Raw genomic sequence first — 20,581 nt, 5'->3', positions numbered from 1 at the left:
AACAAAATGAGATCAACATAAAAAAGGGGGTCGCGTCTTTGATTAGTAATTAAAGCGTCGTCGGTCCGGGTTCGAAACAAGCTAGCGCTTAAATTTTGATTAATAATCACTAATCAGCATTGGCGACCGAAGACTTCCAGCATAAGGAGTCACCCTCATTCTGCCATCGGCCTTGCCAAAGAGGGCGGAGGAGCCGACAGAGGTTCAGGGAACTCTCTCTTGTCCTTGGGTGGAAAACTGCCCCTAAAGGCGGAACAATCAGCAATGATCAGCTGCATGAGAATGCAGCAGGCAATAGAAACCAGTGAATTAACGACTCATACCGTATATCCACAGGTGATGTGGCCTGTAACAGAAAAAGTGTGAAGATGATTTCTCCGTTGGCAAAAGATTCCGAAATAGTTCCCCATTAGCATCTCTGGGCGGGGACTGTCAAGGGGAGTGTACATGAGAAACAACGAACGTATAAAGTTCTACGAGTCGGGGCGGGGAATGTCAGAAGCTTGAACGTGGTAGGGAAGCCAGAAAATCTGAAAAGGGAAATGCAAAGGCTCAATCTAGATTAAATAGGGGACAGTGAAGTGAAATGGAAATGAGGCAAAGATTTCTGGTCAGATGTTTACAGCGTAGTATCAACAGCGAGGTAGGGCAGAGAGAGTGTTACTATGAACAGTTAAGTGATGGGGTTGTTCTTATCAGAATCCACGTCAAACCAGCACCGACTACGATACTTCACGTATGCCGACGTGCATGCTGAAATGAAGAGGTAAAGTATATGAGGCTAATGAAAGCGCAATACAGTACGTGGAGGGAAATAAAAATGCAATAGTCATGAGGGACTGTAATGCAGTTGCAAGGGAAAGAGCAGAGGAAAAGGTTACAGCAGAGTATGGCCTTGGGACAAGGAATGAGAGGTGAGAAGGGCTAATTGAGTTTTGTACTAAATTTCAACTAGTAATAGCGAATCCTGATATTGAAGAATCACAAGAAGAGGAGGTATACCTGGTAAAGGACGGATGATAGGGGAAGATTTCAGTTAGATTACTTCATGGACAGACAGAGATTCCTAAGTCAGATACTGGATTGTAAGGCGTACCCAGGAGCACATATAGACTCAGACCACAATGAATTATCGATGAAAACTAGGCTCAAGTTTAAGACATTAGTCAGGAAGAATCAATGGGATACGGAAGTACTATGGAATGACGTAATATGCTTGAAGTTCTCAAAAATATTCAGGGGAATTCAGGAATACCGAAATACAAGTCCCTGAGGAATGAAATAAGTAGAAAATGCAGGGAAGCTAAGATGAAATGGCTGCATGAAAAATGTAAATAAATCGAGGAAGAAATTATTCTCGGATAAACTGGCTCAGCATATAGGAAAATCAAAATAACCTTCGACGACATCAAAAGGAAAGGTGATAACATTAAGAGTGCAACGGGAGTTCCACTGTTATATGCAGAGCAGAGAGCAGATGGGTGGAAGGAGTATATTGAATGCCTCTATGAGGGAGAAGATCTATCTGCTGTGTCAGAAGAAGAAACAGGAGTCGATTTAGAGGAGATAGAATCAGAATCGGAATTTAAGAAGCTTTGGAGGACTTAAGATGAAATAAGGCAGAAGGGGTAGATAATATTCCAACAGAATTTCTAAAACCATTGGGTGAAGTTGCATCAAAACGACTACACTCGTTGGTGGCGAAATACCATCTGACTTTCGGAAAAATATCAGCCACATAAGGTGCAAGAGCTGACACATGCGAGAATAATTGCACAAACAGCTCGACAGCTCATGTAGCCAAGTTGCTGACAAGAATAATAAACAGGAGAATGGAAAAGGAAATTGAGGGTGTGCTAGATGACGATCAGTTTGGCTTTGAGAAACGTAAAGGCTCCAGAGAGGCAATTCTGACGTTTCGATTGATAATGGAAGCAAGACTAAAGAAAATTCAAGACATGTTCATACGATTTGTCGATCTGGAGAAAATGTTCGACAATGTAAAATGGTGCAAGATGTTGCAAATTCTGCGAAAAATAGGGGTAAGCTATAGGGAGTGACGGGTAATATACAATAAGCGCAAGAGCCAAGAGGGAATAATAACAGTGGACGACCAAGAATGAAGTGCACGGACTAAAAGGGGCGCAAGAAAGGGATGTAGTCTTTCGCCACCACGGTTCAATCTGTACATCGAAGAAGCAATGATGGAAATAAAAGAAAGGTTTAGGAGTGGGATTGAAGTTCAACGTGAAAGGAAATATCATTGATACGACTTGCTGATGACACTGCTATCCTGAGTGAAAGTGAAGAATTACACAATGTGCTGAATGGAATGAACAATCTAATGAGTACAGAATACGTATTGAGAATAAATTGAAGAAAGACGAAAGTAATGAGAAGTAGCAGAAATGTGAACAGCGAGAAACTTGACATCAGGATTGATGGTCACGAAGTAGATGAAGTAAAGGAATGCTACTACCTAGGCAGCAAAATAACCAATGACTTCAAAACAGACTAGCAGTGGCAGAAAGGGCACTCCTGGTCAGGAGGAGTCTGCTAGTATCAAGCACAAGCATTCATACGAGAATGTACGTTTGGAGGACAGCATTTTATGGTAGTCAAATACGGACTGTGGGAAAACCTGAGCACAAGAGAATCGAAGCATTTGAGATGCCACGTGGCTGAAAATGACTTTACAAGTTCGTGGCGCCCTCCATCGGTAATGATGGAATTCAATATGGTGTTTGTCCACACTTAGCCTTGATGACAGCTTCCACTCTCAAAGGCATACGTTCAATCAGGTGCTGGAAGGTTTCTTGGGGAATGGCAGCCCATTGTTCACGAAGTGCTACAGAAGAATACTGAAAATTAGGTAGACTGATAAGGTAAGAAATAAGGAGGTTCTGCGCAGAATCGGGGAGGAAAGGAATGTCTGGAAAACAGTGACGAGGAGAAGCGACAAGATGATAGGGCATCTGCTAAGATATCAGGAAATGACGTCTATGGTACGAGAAGGGGAAAACAGTAGAGAAAGACAGATTACAATACATTCAGAAAATAATTAAGGACGTAGGTTGCACATGTTTCTCACACATAGAGAGTTTGGCACAGGAGTGGAAATAGCGGGCCTTATCAAACCAGTTGGGAGAAAAAGAAACTCTCGTGACAGTAGCGAGGCGCCATGCGATTTCGGCGAACTGTCTGCGAGAAATGAAGGTAACCAACAAGATCCCCAAATTTGACCCTATAGAAAGTGGGTGGATCAACTGAGAGCTATGCTTCGACACAGTGCCACCACGCAGGTTTTACTTTTAGAACAAATGGTCACTTCGGGTGCGACAAATTCATATTGTGGTGAACAGCATATACCGACTGCGAGAACCGGACGTTCCGTTCACATCGTTCAAAGGGCTCTGAGCACTATGGGACTTAAAAATTTGAGGTCATCAGTCCCCTAGAACTTAGAACTACTTAAACCTAACTAACCTTAGGACATCACACACATCCATGTCCGAGACCGGATTCGAACCTGTGAGCGTAGCAGTCGCGCGGTTCTAGACGGAAGCGCCTAGATCCGCTCGGCTACAACGGCCGGCGGACGTTCTGTGCTACGAACGCATCTCTGTGTCTTACCGAAACATAGATCTTGTTTTATGGACTCTTTGTGAAGGAAAAGCAGAGATCGGACGCGTGAGCGGAGGAGATTGTTTTGTTGTGAGACGGCATTACGGTATATAGAAAATGTTCAAACAGTTTTTTTTTCACACAATAAAATCCAATAACTAACATCAAGTATTCTATCCATACCGAAATTAATTAATGATCATGGTACAGATATTACGAGATGTAGATGGCTCGGAGGTGAAGTTTGGAACGATAGTGCGAACCTTAACTTTCCACGGTCATTATTCGTCGAGAGATTATAGTCGAATTAATAAACTTTTACTTGCTTAATTGTTGGGCCTGTAATCTAAACGCATCAAACAACATGGCACACAGTTGTGCCGAACGATCTGTGTAGCTAGTAAAGGGTTTAGAGATTTCAAGTGGAGCAGATAACGACGAGGAATTTCCGCGAGATCGCCGCTGCGAAATACACCTCTTGCTCTCCAGGAGTATTTAAAACGAAATGTTTATATTTTCCAGGTTTTCTGAGGGTAAAGGTAAAAGGAAACAAGGAACCAAGCTAAACCAATTAAAACCAAGAACTACACTAATAATTAAAATAAAAGCGCACATGAAGAATAGTATTTATTTACGATGATAAATAAAGAATATTTTAATTAACTAATAATAATATATTATTCCTTTCAGTCCATGAAGTATCATTTTGCTTCTTCCTCTCCTTCTGGGTACTTCACTTATTGTCACGCAGGGTCTTCTAATCTCTGACGTCAACATATTATCATACATCCCGTCACCCAGTCCTTTCTTCTTGTCAGTTTTTCCATACCTTCCTTTCCACACTGATTCTTCGGAGAACCTCCTTACTAAAACTTCTTGGCAGATTAAAACAGTGTACTGAACCGAGAGCCGAACTCGGGACCTTTGCCTTGACGGAGTTGGTAGAGCACTTGCGAGCATAAGGCAAAGGTCTCGTGTTTGAGTCTCGGTCCGGCACACAGTTTTAATCTGCCAGGAAGTTTCATATCAGCGCACAAACCGCTGCAGCGTGAAAATCTCGTTCTGGAAACCTCCTTGCTTCTTATTATTCCACCCAACTGTAAACATCCTACTATACCGTCGCATCTCAAACGTTTCGATTCAGTTCTTTTTTGCACATATCATCATTTACTTCGACGCAACGCTGTGCTTCTGGATCCAACTGTTCCATTTTCTCACGACAGTCTTGGAATCCCCACCAACGCTAGCAGTAGGCTAATATTGGGAAACGACAGGCAGTAGTACAGGCTGCAATCCCGCCTCTGTTGAATTATGGCATGTGCTTGTAGACGTTTCTCGTTCTTACACAGCGCTTAACACAAACCTTTTACAAACTAATAACATTCAAATGCCCTTTATGAGCGACAAAACCGCTGACTACTGTTTGCTTATACAGGCTGCACCAATATTTGCGTGTCCAATTTGAAGTAGGCTCTTTCTGCCTCATTTAATTTAGTAAATAAATGTAAATTTCGTGTGACTAGGATTTGCCGTCAGGTAGACCGTTCGCCGGGTGCAAGTCTTTCGATTTGACGCCACTTCGGCGACTTGTGCGTCGATGAGGATGAAATGATGATAAGGACAGCAAAACACCCAGTCCCTGAGCGGAGAAAATCTCGGACCCAGTCGGGAAATGAACGCGGGCCCATAGGATTGACATCTGTCGCGCTGACCACTCAGCTACCGTCGTAGTAAGCCAATATAATGCCGACACCCATACACACAAGTTTGTCAATGGATGAATGAATAAATAAGTAAATAAAAGTATTAGGTAAAACTTCTCCGATCATAATACTGTAAAGAACGTACCATAAGATTTGAAATATGAAAACAGAGAAGAAGCCAGACATTTACGAAAAGTATATATGAAAGCTGAGGATGAATAATCGTCTTGAGGTTGAAGCTCTTTTGTTTGTGTTTACTTTGACAATAAATACACTATGTGATCAAAAGGATCCGGACACCTGGCTGAAAATGACTTACAAGTTCGTGGCGCTTTCCATCGGTAATGCTGGAATTAAATATGGTGTTGGCTTCCACTCACGCAGGAATACGTTCAATCAGTGCTGGAAGGTTTCTTGGGAAATGGCAGCCCATTCTTCACGGAGTGCTGCAATGAGGAGAAGTATCGATGTCGGTCGGTGAGGCCTGACACGAAGTTGGCGTTCCAAAACAGCCCAAAGGTGTTCTGTAGGATTCATGTCAGGATTCTGCACAGGCCAGTCCATTACAGGGATGCTACTGTCGTGTAACCACTCCGCCACAGGGCGTGTATTATGAACAGGTGCTCAATCGTGTTGAAAGATGCAATCACCATCCCCGAATTGCTCTTCAACAGTGGGAGGCAAGAAGGTGCTTAAATGATCAATGTAGGTCTGTGCTGCGATAGTGCCACACAAAACAACAAGGGATGCAAGGGGGAAACAATACTTTAGAATTGCTAGCGCAGTTGATTTACTTAACACGCAGCAAACTCCATCCGTCTGGAGCTCCATCATGCATAAAAACCGCCCGTTTCTTGTTCTTAACCGTCTGTTACATCATCTCAGCGGTTTCATATCCACTGTACACCGATAAGGGGTACTAACCTCCTCGACATCCTCGCATCTGGAGAAATCTTGTGCTCTTGGATGGGTACGGCACAGTAGTTACAGCCTTGGTTCACACTGTTCCTGCACGAATCGTGAAATGTAGCGGTCTACTTCTGGTCAGCTGCAGGGAGCGTTGGTCAAAGACAATGTGAGGAGATCTTTCGGTCTCTAAGTTTATCCTAAGAATGCTAGAATGCCCTGTGACTCCCAACCACATAGAGAAAGATCATAAGTTACGCACTATGATCGAAGTGCTAGAGTTATGTAGGTCGCTGTCTGGTATACTTTGGTGCGTTATGTTCGAGAATTAACAATGAATGAACATACTGCCCAGTCACGTACTTACATTCGTGATCATACTCGCAATGTAGTGGAGGGGCTGTTTAGCAATGATACAGAAATTGGTAAGCATGCAGCCGCATCATTGGTCGGAGATGAAATTATGATAAAACTGCTGAAATTGTTCGCACTATCAGCAATGATGCTTCTAATTACAGTACATCGATGGTGTCTTTTCCATCCAAACAATCCAGGTACGCTGTTGATTACCGAACAATGTGATTTACACTGTGCGATGTCTAGTTTCCTAGGAGAGTCAACGGACCAAACGTGTTAATGTCAGTTTAGAAACTGACACAGACGTCAAAGTCGTGGTGAGGAAAAAAATGTATGGCAGTGTACAAAGCGTGTTACAGCAGAAAAGGCTATGTATCAAACAGTGAAACAGGGTCCCTCGCCTGCGACTGATAACTTGTGGAAAAAGGTTCTCATACAGTACAGGAGATGAAACTTTACACCTCTCTGTGCAAGCGACATCGATAACTGGCCACCTGCTCCAGTGGATAAATACCTGTATATTTAATAGGATCGCCACTTATGCTCGATGCCGGCACGTACACGGTATTCGATTTCGATATATCGGAAGAGAGAGATGCGGTAAAAATCTATTGGATGAAATAAATGGAGCTTTTATAGTTCGTAATTTTTCTCTGCTGGATGGTACAGAATAACGATGATAGAGTGTTTGGTTAATAGTCATGATGGTTCCTGAGGGATGACAACATGTTCCCACTTTCACCAAGTGGTCAAAGCACGGTCCTATAGCATTAACTCAGCTCACTCTTTTTCTACACAGGTTGCAGTATGTGGTGGATATTGCTCTCTCTAACTTCTGCGTAAAATTGCTAAAATTGATCTCGCTATCACCTACGGTGTGTATTACAGTACATCGCTCCATATCAATGGTGTCTTTCCGATCCCGACCATCCACTCAGTGCGCTGTTGATTACCGCATAATGTTTGACTAACAAAACACCGTTGAGATGGAGAGAACCTTGACGGAACACTGGATATCTGCTACTTGTTGTTGTGAAACATGGGATTAAGTGTAAAGGTCATCACCTTAATACAGTGGTTTGGAAGCGTTCCTCAATGCTACGGACTCGTCCTATTTCCATATGCTGCAATACCCAACACATGTCTTTCTTTTATTTTTTTATTTTATTTTCACCAATAAGACAACAGTACCTCTTTTTATTTGTGCTACCTCATGCGTGTTGTGAACAGCATCTTCGGGTGATGGTCAAGACCAGAACAGTAATCATCTACATGACTGCAAAATGAGGGACCAATGCTTTTTGAACCGGAGCGCCGAGACATCCGCTACCCTTTCGATGGGAAGATGAGATTAACTGTATAGGTCATAGCTGTTGGAACCGCTGTGATGTCTTCCACATTTTTGTCAATGAGAAACATCGCGTCTCTGTTTTATTTCTACCAGCCTGTAGTGTGGTAGCTGTATAGTTCACGCCATGCGAAATTCAGTTTTCTATGAGAGCCAGAGAATTGAAACATATTAATGTCGATTTAGCAGCAACTGACACGGGTCTCTAAGTCATGGTATAAAACAACAAAGTCTATGTAGGTGTACACTGATTGGGCGTGTTACAACCGAAGAAACAATGTATTAAAATGCTTATGAAGGAGCAATACAGGAACCCTCTCCTGTGATTGATTGTCTGTTGGATATAGTCATCCAACAGTACAGCTGTTGAAACTTTACATCGGTCTGTGGAAGCGACTTCGATCATGAACCATCTGCTCCAAAGAATCAATACCTGTATTTTTAATAGGATCGCCCCATGTATTTGGGTGACAGACATAAATGCACATTGAGACACAGATCTCCTTTGGACTAGCTGTATGAAGTTTGGAGATGTGCCGCAAAATCTTTGTCCTTCCATCATGCCATATATGATGAGTAGTCTTCCTAATTTTCCCAACTAGAAACACCATCGTAACTGCTCATACTATCTCTCCTACTACCTCGCGTTGCAGGGGAAAGCTTCGTTTGACGCTGGTCTTACACACTGTACGCGGCTGGTTGAGATATGACACCATGTTCCCATTTCCACTGAGTGCTCAAAACGTGCTTCTGTCGCATTAACCCAGCTCGTCCCGTTTCCCTACAGGATACAGAAGGTCCTAGATATAGCTCTCTCCGAATTCCGTACAGGTCAGACTTAAATTCGGACGGTCACATGGACTAAGCTGCAGGGAGGACAGAGCAGAGAGATAGGAGCAGTTACAAGATGCAGAGGGACTGTCTAAGAAACAGCGCTGGAGTTTCTGTCGTATGGGATCTTTAGCAGATAGGTTCGAAAAATGTGACTCATTTAGAGATGTGAGAGTGCCACGAATATTATTCACTAGTGGCTGTAATCATTAAAAGGTGTTTCTACAGGATCCAACGCAACTAAGTGGTTGAATGGATAGACTTGATTCCAAATTGTGGACAGCATTTCTACCAGAAAGTGTAACACAAAAATGGTTCAAATGGCTCTGAGCACTATGCGACTTAACTTCTGAGGTCATCAGTCGCCTAGAACTTAGAACTAATTAAACCTAACTAACCTAAGGACATGACACACATCCATGCCCGAGGCAGGATTCGAACCTACGACCGTAGCGGTCGCTCGGTTCCAGACTGTACCGCCTAGAACCGCACGGCCTCTACGGCCGGTAAGTGTAACACAATCAGTGGCTCGTGTGTGTGCACCTGTAGACTTAAGACCACTTTCTATGCATGGTGACGGTAACGTAGTCACGACGATAGTGCTTTTAATAGCACGGTCCTTACGCAAAATGTATGTTGTGGGCTGTAGAATCCCTCTGTTGTCAGCTTCAGATGTCATTTCTCAATAGTGTTCCTCGAAAAGAACATCGTGCTCCCTCCATGGATTCCCACTGGACCTACCGGGTGAGTGTAATCCGACTACAGAAAAAACCAAAACAAAACTTACTCGCCTTGCAGAGTTACTCTAATGTTCAATTTAATTTCGAAACAACGAGGACATTCTGCCGTGATCGGTAGTTTTCGCATCAAAATAGTAGAAGTTTCAAAAATGGTTCAAATGGCTCTGAGCACTATGGGACTCAACTGCTGTGGTCATAAGTCCCCTAGAACTTAGAACTACTTAAACCTAACTAACCTAAGGACATCACACACATCCATGCCCGAGGCAGGACTCGAACCTGCGACCGTAGCGGTCGTGCGGTTCCAGACTGAAGCGCCTTTAACCGCTCGGCCACTCCGGCCGGCTAGTAGAAGTTTATTTTTCCTGATTTTACGCTGGGTGGGTATGTCTCACGCTGATTATTTGTGATCGGTGGCGGTACACTTCGCTGGACGTCACAAAATAATGAGATGCGAGTGTAGTCGAACGTAAAAAACTATACCGATTTTGCTCATAAAACTAAATGAAAATTGACTTTGTCTATTATCATGGAAAGAGGCCTTTTATTATCGTCGCGAATGTTTTTTTTTTTTTGTTTTTTAATAGTTGCTTTATTATAGGAGTCAAGTTGATGTTTAGTCCAGATCAGAACAGCAGGCGACTTCTCTACGAGATCGCAGCTCCCCATTGGTCCCAGCTGGGGCATCCAACGTGGCGTTAAACAAAAGTGTTTTCCATCTCAGAACGAGAGGCCTATTGGAGGCGTTGAGGACCTGTATAGTCTGTGACAGCTCGTGACCGCAGTTGCACCCCTTAACCATTAGGGAAGGCTGTGTCACTATACTTTAGACGACAAAGGTGCATTTGGGAAAGCCGTCCTTTTATCTCCTATTGTTTAGTTAAGTATACCTGCTTTTGTGTTGACGAAGGACCATCGTATCCAAGGGGAAAGTGGCCAGCATGTGTCGCGAGGCTGCTGGTGGAGTAGCTCCCTCATTCGGTCCATCCACCCTGGAGGTAGAGAGATGGCCTCGCAGTTTGTGATTGTACATCGAGGAGAAAGCAAGTTCGACTACCGCCTCCTCTGTAGTCTCTTAGGACAACGATTTTCCCCAGTACATGTGGTACATTATGACCCGTTCAGTACGAGTGCTGGTTTTTTACGACAATTTCGAAGTGTAATTAGAACTGTGACGCATTTTTTCGATCAGCTGTGATATCATGTATTGGCATCGATTACCTGGGCTGTGGGGTGGTTTTTAGTTGGTGTCTGTAGCGAACTCCAATGTCAAACAACGATTGATGCTGTGTGCACGCAGGTAATACACTTTTTTAAACTCCCCTCTGTCCAACACCAGCATGTAGTCAGTTGACGTATTTCCCACCAAAATGAATAAACATTGTACCTTACACCCCAGCCTTTTTCCCCCTTGCTTGTAGGTATAGGGTAGAGTTTGAGTGTCTGTGTCTGGTTCCGAGTGGTATTGCGAAATTTATTCCCAGCAGGATAACACCAGTTATATGGTATCGTCAGTTTTTGTGGCGTATTGCGCTTTTTTGCCATCCTAGTGTAGTGCTGTGCATATAGTTGTGTAATTACACCCGATTTTTGTGCTTAATTACGTAATTAGGATCGATTTTTGCGTCTGTTTCGAATGGTATTGCCAAATTTTTTCCCGTCTGGATAAGACCAGTTGTATGGTATCGTTAGTTTTTGAGCTGTATTGCGATTTTAAGCCGTCCTCGTGCAGTGCTATGCATTCAGTTGTGTGATTAGGACCGATCTTTGTGATTAATTACGTAATTAGGATCGATATTTGCATTAGTTTCCCGACCAAAATAAATTAAGTACACTAACCTAACCTTCCTCTTCGTATCTGGACAGTTTCCATGTGTTAGGGGATGCACTTAGGCTTTCCACCCAGTAGAATCAGGGTTCAAGTTGCTGATACATTGCGCTTTTTATGTGCACTGAGGGTTTGTGCACTGCATTATATTCAAGTACACTAACCTAACCTTCCTCTTCGTATCTGGACAGTTTCCATGTGTTAGGGGATGCACTTAGGCTTTCCACCCAGTAGAATCAGGGTTCAAGTTGCTGATACATTGCATTTTTTATGTGCACTGAGGGTTTGTGCACTGCATTATATTCGGATGTTCAAGTGTCGTGAGCGTGTTTGCATAGCGTTTCCCATGCATTATTTCGGTGGTCTACGAGTAGTATACACGTCTGTATGCTGTGTACGAGATTATTTCAGTAATTTACGAGTTTTTTGCGTCTCTACACATCAGTGTACTGCATTATTTACAAGTAGTTTCAAGGTCTGTAAACTGTATATTGTGACCTCAAGTACGTCAGGCTGTTTTATATCAGTGTAATAAATAAACTAGGTGAAATCCATTCCTAAATATATTGTTCCAATAATAAATAAAGTACACTCCTTCCCCTCTCCAGCAGCCTAGAACAGGCTGATTCCTTTTCCTGCCAATTCTCCCCTCCAGACTGCCGGGGGATGAGGAGGCTGGGGTAAACGTGTGGCTGAGAAAAACGCGCGATCTCATCATGATGCTGTGCTCCTACTGACTGAACTTCACTATCACATGACCTATTGTGGCGCCCTCTAGCCGTGAAGTCGCCAACCAGCTCAGTTCTTTGGTCTGCTGGATCGGAGGCAGTTGTCTCTTGTGCGGTGGGAGCTTATACGTAGGTTTTAGAGATGACAGACAGTTCCAGCAGAGACATATGTTTCCATGCGTTGTGTTAGCATCTTTAGTGCGTCTCGATGCAAAGCATTTATTTGCAGGACCATATTCTTCCTCTTCACATGTTCAAGCATTAAAGCTTGCTTCCATTCTTCATGCAGTGAGCTGTGGATGCATTCCTCGGCTGAATGACTGCATGTAATACAGCTACTAAAACTCCCCCTGTCTGTCACCAACTCTCACTAATTGAACACATGCTCCTTCCACACCGACAGCTCAACAAGCACTGATATCTCAGCCTCTTGTGGTGGTAACACCACACTAAGCCCCTAATTCTGTAGGTAGATAATAAATTTAAACAAATTTCAGTAAGAATGAGATATTCACTCTGCAGCGGGGTGTGCGCTGATATGAAACTTCCTGGCAGATTAAAACTGTGTGCCCGACCGAGACCTTTGCCTTTCGCGGGCATGTGCTCTACCATCTGAGCTACCGAAGCACGACTCACGCCCGATCCTCACAGCTTTACTTCTGCCAGTATCTCGTCTCCTACCTTCCAAACTTTACAGAAGCTCTCCTGCGAACCTCCTGGTTCCACCTTGGTTCAGCAAACGTATTAGGAAGTCACTGAGAAAGCAGAGTATTTTGCACAGTCGTTTTAAACGTAGTACTGCCCCATTGACAAAAAGAAATTATGCAAAATGAAAGCAACTGTCAATATGCCAATGAGAGATTCTTCTAACGAATTTTATCTGCAGATTCTAAAAATAACCTTCCAACGATCTCTAATAGATGATGGATAAGACTGGTGCTATATTTGTAGCATAGCCAACATAAAATCTTACGGGGATACCGTCTGGGCCATGCCTTCCTGGCGTCTAAGGGTCTTAACTGTTTTACAATCCCAGATACACTATACACTATGTCAGCCATCCTTGGGTTTGTTCGAAGACTGAAAGGAGGAATGGTGCTGCAGTCCTCTATCGGAAACGAGTTTATGAAAGCTAGGATTAGAATTTCGGCCTTCTGTTTATCATTATCCATTATATTATTCTTACTGTCAGCAAGAGAAAGTATTGAACTATTTGTAGTGTTCAAAGATTTTACGTACGGCCAAAATTTTTTGGGGTTATTTTTAGAATCTGCAGATAAAATTCGTTAGAAGAATCTCTCATTGGCATATTGACAGCTGCTTTCATTTTGCATAATTTCTTTTTGTCAATGGGGCAGTACTACGTTTAAAACGACTGTGCAAAATACTCTGCTTTCTCAGTGACTTCCTAATATGTTTGCTGAACCAAGGTGGATCCTTTCCTTCCCCTATATTTTTGCTAGGCACATATTTCTCCAGCACGTGGTGAACAATACCGTTAAATTGCGACCAAAGATGCTCAATATCTTTGTGTCCCGCGGTGATTGCTTGGAGCTGACTATGAACATATTCATTAATGACACCTTTATTTGTTTTCCCAAACAAGAAAACTCTACTCTGTTTCTTTGGTTTTTTGCAACTTCCACTGACATAGAAGCCGCAACGACTTATGGTCACTAATACCTTCTTCTACATAAACTTCCTCAAAAAGATCAAGTCTCTTTGTCGCCAAGATATCTAATATTTTCCCATCTCGAGTTGGTTTTCTAACCAGTTACTCAAGGTTCTATGTTGAGAACGCTCCTAGAATAACTTCACTCGACACTTTGCTTCTGCCCCCTGTGATAAACGTGTAATTTTCCGTCAATGGACGCCAGATTAAAGTCTTCACCTATAACTAATGGATAGTTTGAATATTTATTTCCTATGTACTCAAGAGTTTCCGTGAAACGTTCTGCGACATTTGTAACGGATGCTGGTGGTCTATAAATACATCCTACTACAATGGTCACTCCTTGTCTGATTGACAGCTTTATTCAGACCCAGTATCGATCTCAACTGCTTTTAAACAGCTTTTAACTGCAATGAACACACCACTCCCCATAGCATCAGCCCTATCCTTCCTAAACATTGTCCAATCTGTTCTAAATTTCACTGCTATTTATGTCTGGTCTCAACCAACTTTCGATACGTAATCCAGTTTTTATCATTTATTTCATGGCCTTCATTGGACCACTCTAGTCCAAAATACAAAGTTGTAAACAAGTTGTTACCCAGGGATACAATTTCGCTCAACAGTAACTTAATATGATATTCAGGTAATATACTTATTAGCGTCTATTCTTATATGAAATGTGTTTTGCTCTTCTGTCTGCCCAATATTTCTTCATTCTTTCAGATATTTTCTTTCTTTCTTCATCTGAGACCACTCTTCCTGTACACCTTTTATTGATTTTCATTTGTAGTCTGGTTTGCGGGTCTTGCAGTATTCTGATTTTCTCTGTCTTGTTTTTCAGGTCATCTACTGTAATTCGGAGTTCTTTTATATCTTCCTTAATTGCCGTGATCCATTTAATGTCGCTCTTGCTATTCCACAATTTTTGTATTATTTTTTTACTAATTCTGTTTTCTGGAGTTCTCGTCAGATGTCCAAAGAATGAGATGCGTTTCTTCCTAATACAGTATTGGCATTACTCCTGTTTATTTTGGAGAGAAACCCGGAGCAAGAGCTACAGACACTTCGACAATTTGTTAACATGAGCTTTAACATATTTAAATCCTTTGGAATGACATGTTTAGTCGATCTAACAATTTTTACACTTGGCACGACCACATCAGTGTCATGAACTGGTAATTTTTCAGGCCAACTGTTTGTTACCTATGGGGAGGAACCTAATCTAAAAAAAAAACATGTGCACGCTACAAGTACTGTGCTACCCATGTAGCTACTTCCTGTGTGTAGTGCACCCATGAGCTATCAAGGGGCGTCCTTCAGCCTTCCACCCCATAGCGTAGTTCGAGGAATCTGCAACCATTTTCGTCACAGAGTCGACGTAGCCTCTGGTTTCGATTCCCCACTTAAAACCAGAGGACCCCAGTCCACCCTGCTTACAATTCTGCAAATCGTCAGCTTGGCTTCCACTCCTCGAGAGATGGAGATTGCCTTCGCCAATTTAGCCAGCCGTTAAGAGGATCCAAGGATTTCCTCGGAACCCCGACGACTGGCATCGTTGGTGCCGACATATGCAACAATCCGCAGCTGGCCACACCCCGTGCGCTCGATAGCTGCTGGAAGAGCCTCTTCCGTATCCCACGTCATCGCCGCCATCTTGGATACATCTGGCAAAATGGAGAGTAGTGTGGCGCCGCCCTTGTTCCACTATTCATGCCTTGTGCTGCAAATGCACGAAAGAGAGCCACACTTCCGTATCTACAGCCTATGGGAACCTCTTCATGTGACGTCTACTAGGAGAGACAAGCTTGACGATTGTGCATGAAAGGATGACCTGATGACAGTACTTAATACCAAACGCTAGTTGTTAACAAAATAAAATGCAGCTATAGACGAAAACAATGTTTTTCCTCATTCTGTTGGTCTCTGTTCCAACCGACAGTATGCTGGGAACATTGGATTTGTAATCGAATTCTTTCGCGCATGAACTTTTAGGCTTAGGTGACAAGCTCCGATGTACAAGAAATGCTCGTCGTAAGCCGGTATGCTATCTACTCCACTACTGAACAGATGTCTACTGGAAACTGCACTCCGAAATATGAGCACGTCGGAAGGAAAGTTATGCGGAGCTTACAGTAGTCTCAGGAGCTGCAGTTTCTTGACATAGGGTGCACTAGTAACTCAGAACAATTCATCTGTCTCAGATGTCCAGCATTATCTATTCTGTGTAAAACAGTATGAATTAACAGACCAATGTAAATTCCACAGGAATCAATTACGCTTGAGTAGGCTGAATAATTATTTTGGGTGTTGTAAGAGATGAATGTGACGACACATTTGTAACGTAACTGGCGAAGTTACATAATTCAGTAAATATTCTGCATACATGAAGGATATTATGTGCCTCTACGTCTGGCTGATAATTTGGTTTGGTACATTTCATCAGAAGATGAAGACATAGAGAAAGTTTTTAAGGATATCGAACGAATAATTCTGTATGTAAGAGCAGATGAAAATCTAATACTCATGGGTGACTGGAATGCTCTTGTAGCGGAAGGAATATAAGAAACAGAAAGGATACGGGTTTCCAGGAGAATGATAAAGGAGAGAGACTCATTCGGTTCTGCAACAAATGCGATGATCCCAGGTGGGTAATGATGATCAAACAGATTCTCGAAATCACACGGACTGTAAGGCGTATACAGGCGCAGATATAGACTCAGATCACAACTTAGCAGTAATGAAGAGTTGACCGAAATTTAAGACCATTCTTGCATAAGAGTCAGCGTGGAGGAAGTGGAACACTGAAGTACTGAGGAGTGACGAGACGCGTTTGAAGTTTGGTAAAGATTTCGATATCGCGAAAGAGAGTACGCCAATTCGCATTTCAGTTGAAGAGAAGTAGATATCTCTAAAAAGAGAAAAAGAGCAATCACAGACGTTGGAAAGGTACACATAGGTACTACTCGCCTTATTTGTTCATGAGACCCAGAAAATATTAGATACAGGCTCCCAGGTAGATGCCATTTTCCTTGACTTCCACAGTTCCGCACTGTCGCCTGATAAACAAAGTAAGAGCCTACGGAATATCAGACCAGCTGTGTGACTGGATTGAAGAGTTTTTAGCAAACAGAACACAGCATGGTGTTCTCAATGGAGAGACGTCTACAGACGTTAAAGTAACCTCCGGCGTGCCACAGGGGAGTGTTATGGTACCATTGCTTTTCACAATATATGTAAATGACCTAGTAGATAGTGTCGGAAGTTCCATGCGGCTTTTCGCGGACGATGCTGTAGTATACAGAAAAGTTGCAACATTAGAAAATTGCAGCGAAATGCAGATCTGCAGCGGATAGGCACTTGGGGCAGGGAGTGGCAATTGACCCTTAACATGGACAAATGTAGTGTATTGCGAATACATAGAAAGAAGGATCCTTTATTGTATGATTATGTGATAGCGGAACAAACACTGGTAGCAGTTACTTCCGTAAAATATCTGGGAGTATGCGTGCGGAACGATTTGAAGTGGAATGATCATATGAAATTAATTGTTGGTAAGGCGGGTACCAGGTTGAGATTCATTGGGAGAGTCCTTAGAAAATGTAGTCTATCAACAAAGCAGGTGGCTTACAAAACACTCGTTCGACCTATATTTGAGTATTGCTCATCAGTGTGGGATCCGTACCAGGTCGGATTGACAGAGGAGATAGAGAAGATCCAAAGAAGAGCGGCGCATTTCGTCACAGGGTTGTTTGGTAAGCGTGACAGCATTACGGAGACGTTTAGCAAACTCAAGTGGCAGACTCTGCAAGAGAGGCGCTCTGCATCGCGGTGTAGCTTGCTCGCCAGGTTTCGAGAGGGTGCGTTTCTGGATGAGGTATCGAATATATTGCTTCCCCCTACTTATACCTCCCGAGGAGATCACGAATGTAAAATTAGAGAGATTAGAGCGCGCACGGAGGCTTTCCGGCAGTCGTTCTTCCCGCGAACCATACACGACTGGAACAGGGAAGGGAGGTAATGACAGTGGCAAGTAAAGTGCCCTCCGCCACACACCGTTGGGTGGGTTGCGGAGTATAAATGGAGATGTAGAAGATAACAGCAATGAAATATTGGATAACGAAAGAACGAACAAGAAAAATTTTCAATTAAGGCAAGCAGTATAGCAACATCACTTGGAACAGAAATAAATAGGTAGTGAGGGAAGCCAGGCTGGAATGGTTCCAGGACAAATGAGAAGGAATCCAAAAAGAAATTATCTTTGGAAGGACTGACTCAGCATATACGTAGAAAAGTCAGAACAACCTTAACTGAAAGTGAAAGCAACCACATAAAGAGCGCAACGGGACTTCCACTGTTGAACCCAGAGGAGTGAACCGAAAACTGGAAAGAGTATACTGAAGGCCTCTATTAAAGGAAGGAACTGTCTGATGATACGACAGAAGAAGAAACTGGAGTCGATATGAAAGAGATAGGGCGTCCAGCATTAGAATCAGAATTTGAAAGAGCTCTGGATGACTTGAGAATTCAGTATGGCAGATGGTATAGGTAACACTCAGTCGGAATTTCTAAAATCTTCGGGAGACGTGGTACCAAGTCGGTTATTCACGTTGGTGTGTGGAATGTATGTGACTGGCTATAGCCGGCCGGAGTGGCCGAGCGGTTCTAGGCGCTCCAGTCTGGAACCGCACGACCGCTGCGGTCGCAGGTTCGAATCCTGCCTCGGGCATGGATGTGTGTGATGTCCTTAGGTTAGTTAGGTTTAAGTAGTTCTAAGTTCTAGGAGACTGATGACCACAGCAGTTAAGTCCCATAGTGCTCAGAGCCATTTGAACCATTTTTGACTGGCTATATCCCATCAGACTTTCGGGAAAACATCAGCCACACAATTCCCAAGATTACTAAAGCGACAAGTGCGAGAATTACCGCACAGTCAGCTTAGCAGCTCATGCATCAAATTTGCTGTCAAGGATAATATACAGAAGAACGGAAAGGAAAATCGAGAATATGTTAGATGAGGATCACTTTGGCTTTAGGAAAGGTAAAGGCACCACGGACGCAATGCTGACACTGCGTTTTATAACAGGGGCAGGACTGAAGAAAAATCAAGCTATAGGCAAACAATATAATATGTACAAGAACCAAAAGCAAACAATAAGAATGGAAAACCAAGAACGAAGTACTCGGATTAAAAACGGTATGTAGCCTTTCGCTCCTACTGTCCAATCTAAGCACCGAAAAAGGAATCACAAAAATAAAAGAAAGGTTTAAGAGTGGAATAATAATTTAAGAGGGAAGGATATCAACGATAAGATTCGCTGATGGAATTGCTGTCCTAAATGAAAGTGAAGAAGGATTACAGAATATGTTTAATTGAGTGGACATTCTAAAGAGTACAGAATATGGACTAAGGGTAAGCCGAAGAAAGACAAAAGTAATGAGAAGTAACAGAAATTGATAATATTGGAATTAGTACGAAGAGTGGAGTAGGCGCACAAGTGATTCTGCATGGCACTTCAGTCTTTTGCGGATGCGTATTGAATTTCACACTTACGAATGCAGACGCTCATGCACATGGTAATGGCTGGGTTACTGCGGCTGTAGTACGCGGTCCTAAAGTAGACACTGTAACAGGGCTGGAGACATTTAATAGTCGAGAAATTATTGCGTATCGGACATTTCAGGTATGTTAAGTCCATAACAGAGACAGAGGTGCATATTATTATATGTCTATATTGCTGTTGGTTCTCAGGACGAGGAATCGTCGTAAAACAAATGAGTCAATGTCTGGGTCCTTATGGCTCAAAGGACCTCTAAATTGTAGCAAGATTTAAGTTGTTGGTGATGTGACACATTATTATAGAAACTGAAATAAACTACCTATCCTTTCCTTCTCTCACGTGAGGGTTTTTTTTTTTTTTTTTTTCCAAGCAAAACCGTCTACACATTGAGCTTGCCAAAAGGCAGGAAGCGATTCTTCTTGGTGTTGTAGGTCTCAGGACCACCCTGGGATGCTCTCTACGTGAGGCACCTCTGGGCATCTCTGTGAGTCTCACTTCCGCTGCAACATACTTTGATATACACTCCTGGAAATTGAAATAAGAACACCGTGAATTCATTGTCCCAGGAAGGGGAAACTTTATTGACACATTCCTGGGGTCAGATACATCACATGATCACACTGACAGAACCACAGGCACATAGACACAGGCAACAGAGCATGCACAATGTCGGCACTAGTACAGTGTATATCCACCTTTCGCAGCAATGCAGGCTGCTATTCTCCCATGGAGACGATCGTAGAGATGCTGGATGTAGTCCTGTGGAACGGCTTGCCATGCCATTTCCACTTGGCCTCAGTTGGACCAGCGTTCGTGCTGGACGTGCAGACCGCGTGAGACGACGCTTCATCCAGTCCCAAACATGCTCAATGGGGGACAGATCCGGACATCTTGCTGGCCAGGGTAGTTGACTTACACCTTCTAGAGCACGTTGGGTGGCACGGGATACATGCGGACGTGCATTGTCCTGTTGGAACAGCAAGTTCCCTTGCCGGTCTAGGAATGGTAGAACGATGGGTTCGATGACGGTTTGGATGTACCGTGCACTATTCAGTGTCCCCTCGACGATCACCAGTGGTGTACGGCCAGTGTAGGAGATCGCTCCCCACACCATGATGCCGGGTGTTGGCCCTGTGTGCCTCGGTCGTATGCAGTCCTGATTGTGGCGCTCACCTGCACGGCGCCAAACACGCATACGACCATCATTGGCACCAAGGCAGAAGCGACTCTCATCGCTGAAGACGACACGTCTCCATTCGTCCCTCCATTCACGCCTGTCGCGA

Source organism: Schistocerca piceifrons, chromosome 2 (assembly GCF_021461385.2).
Source record: "Schistocerca piceifrons isolate TAMUIC-IGC-003096 chromosome 2, iqSchPice1.1, whole genome shotgun sequence".
Classification (NCBI taxonomy): domain Eukaryota; kingdom Metazoa; phylum Arthropoda; class Insecta; order Orthoptera; family Acrididae; genus Schistocerca; species Schistocerca piceifrons.
This window is presented reverse-complemented; position numbering follows the sequence as displayed.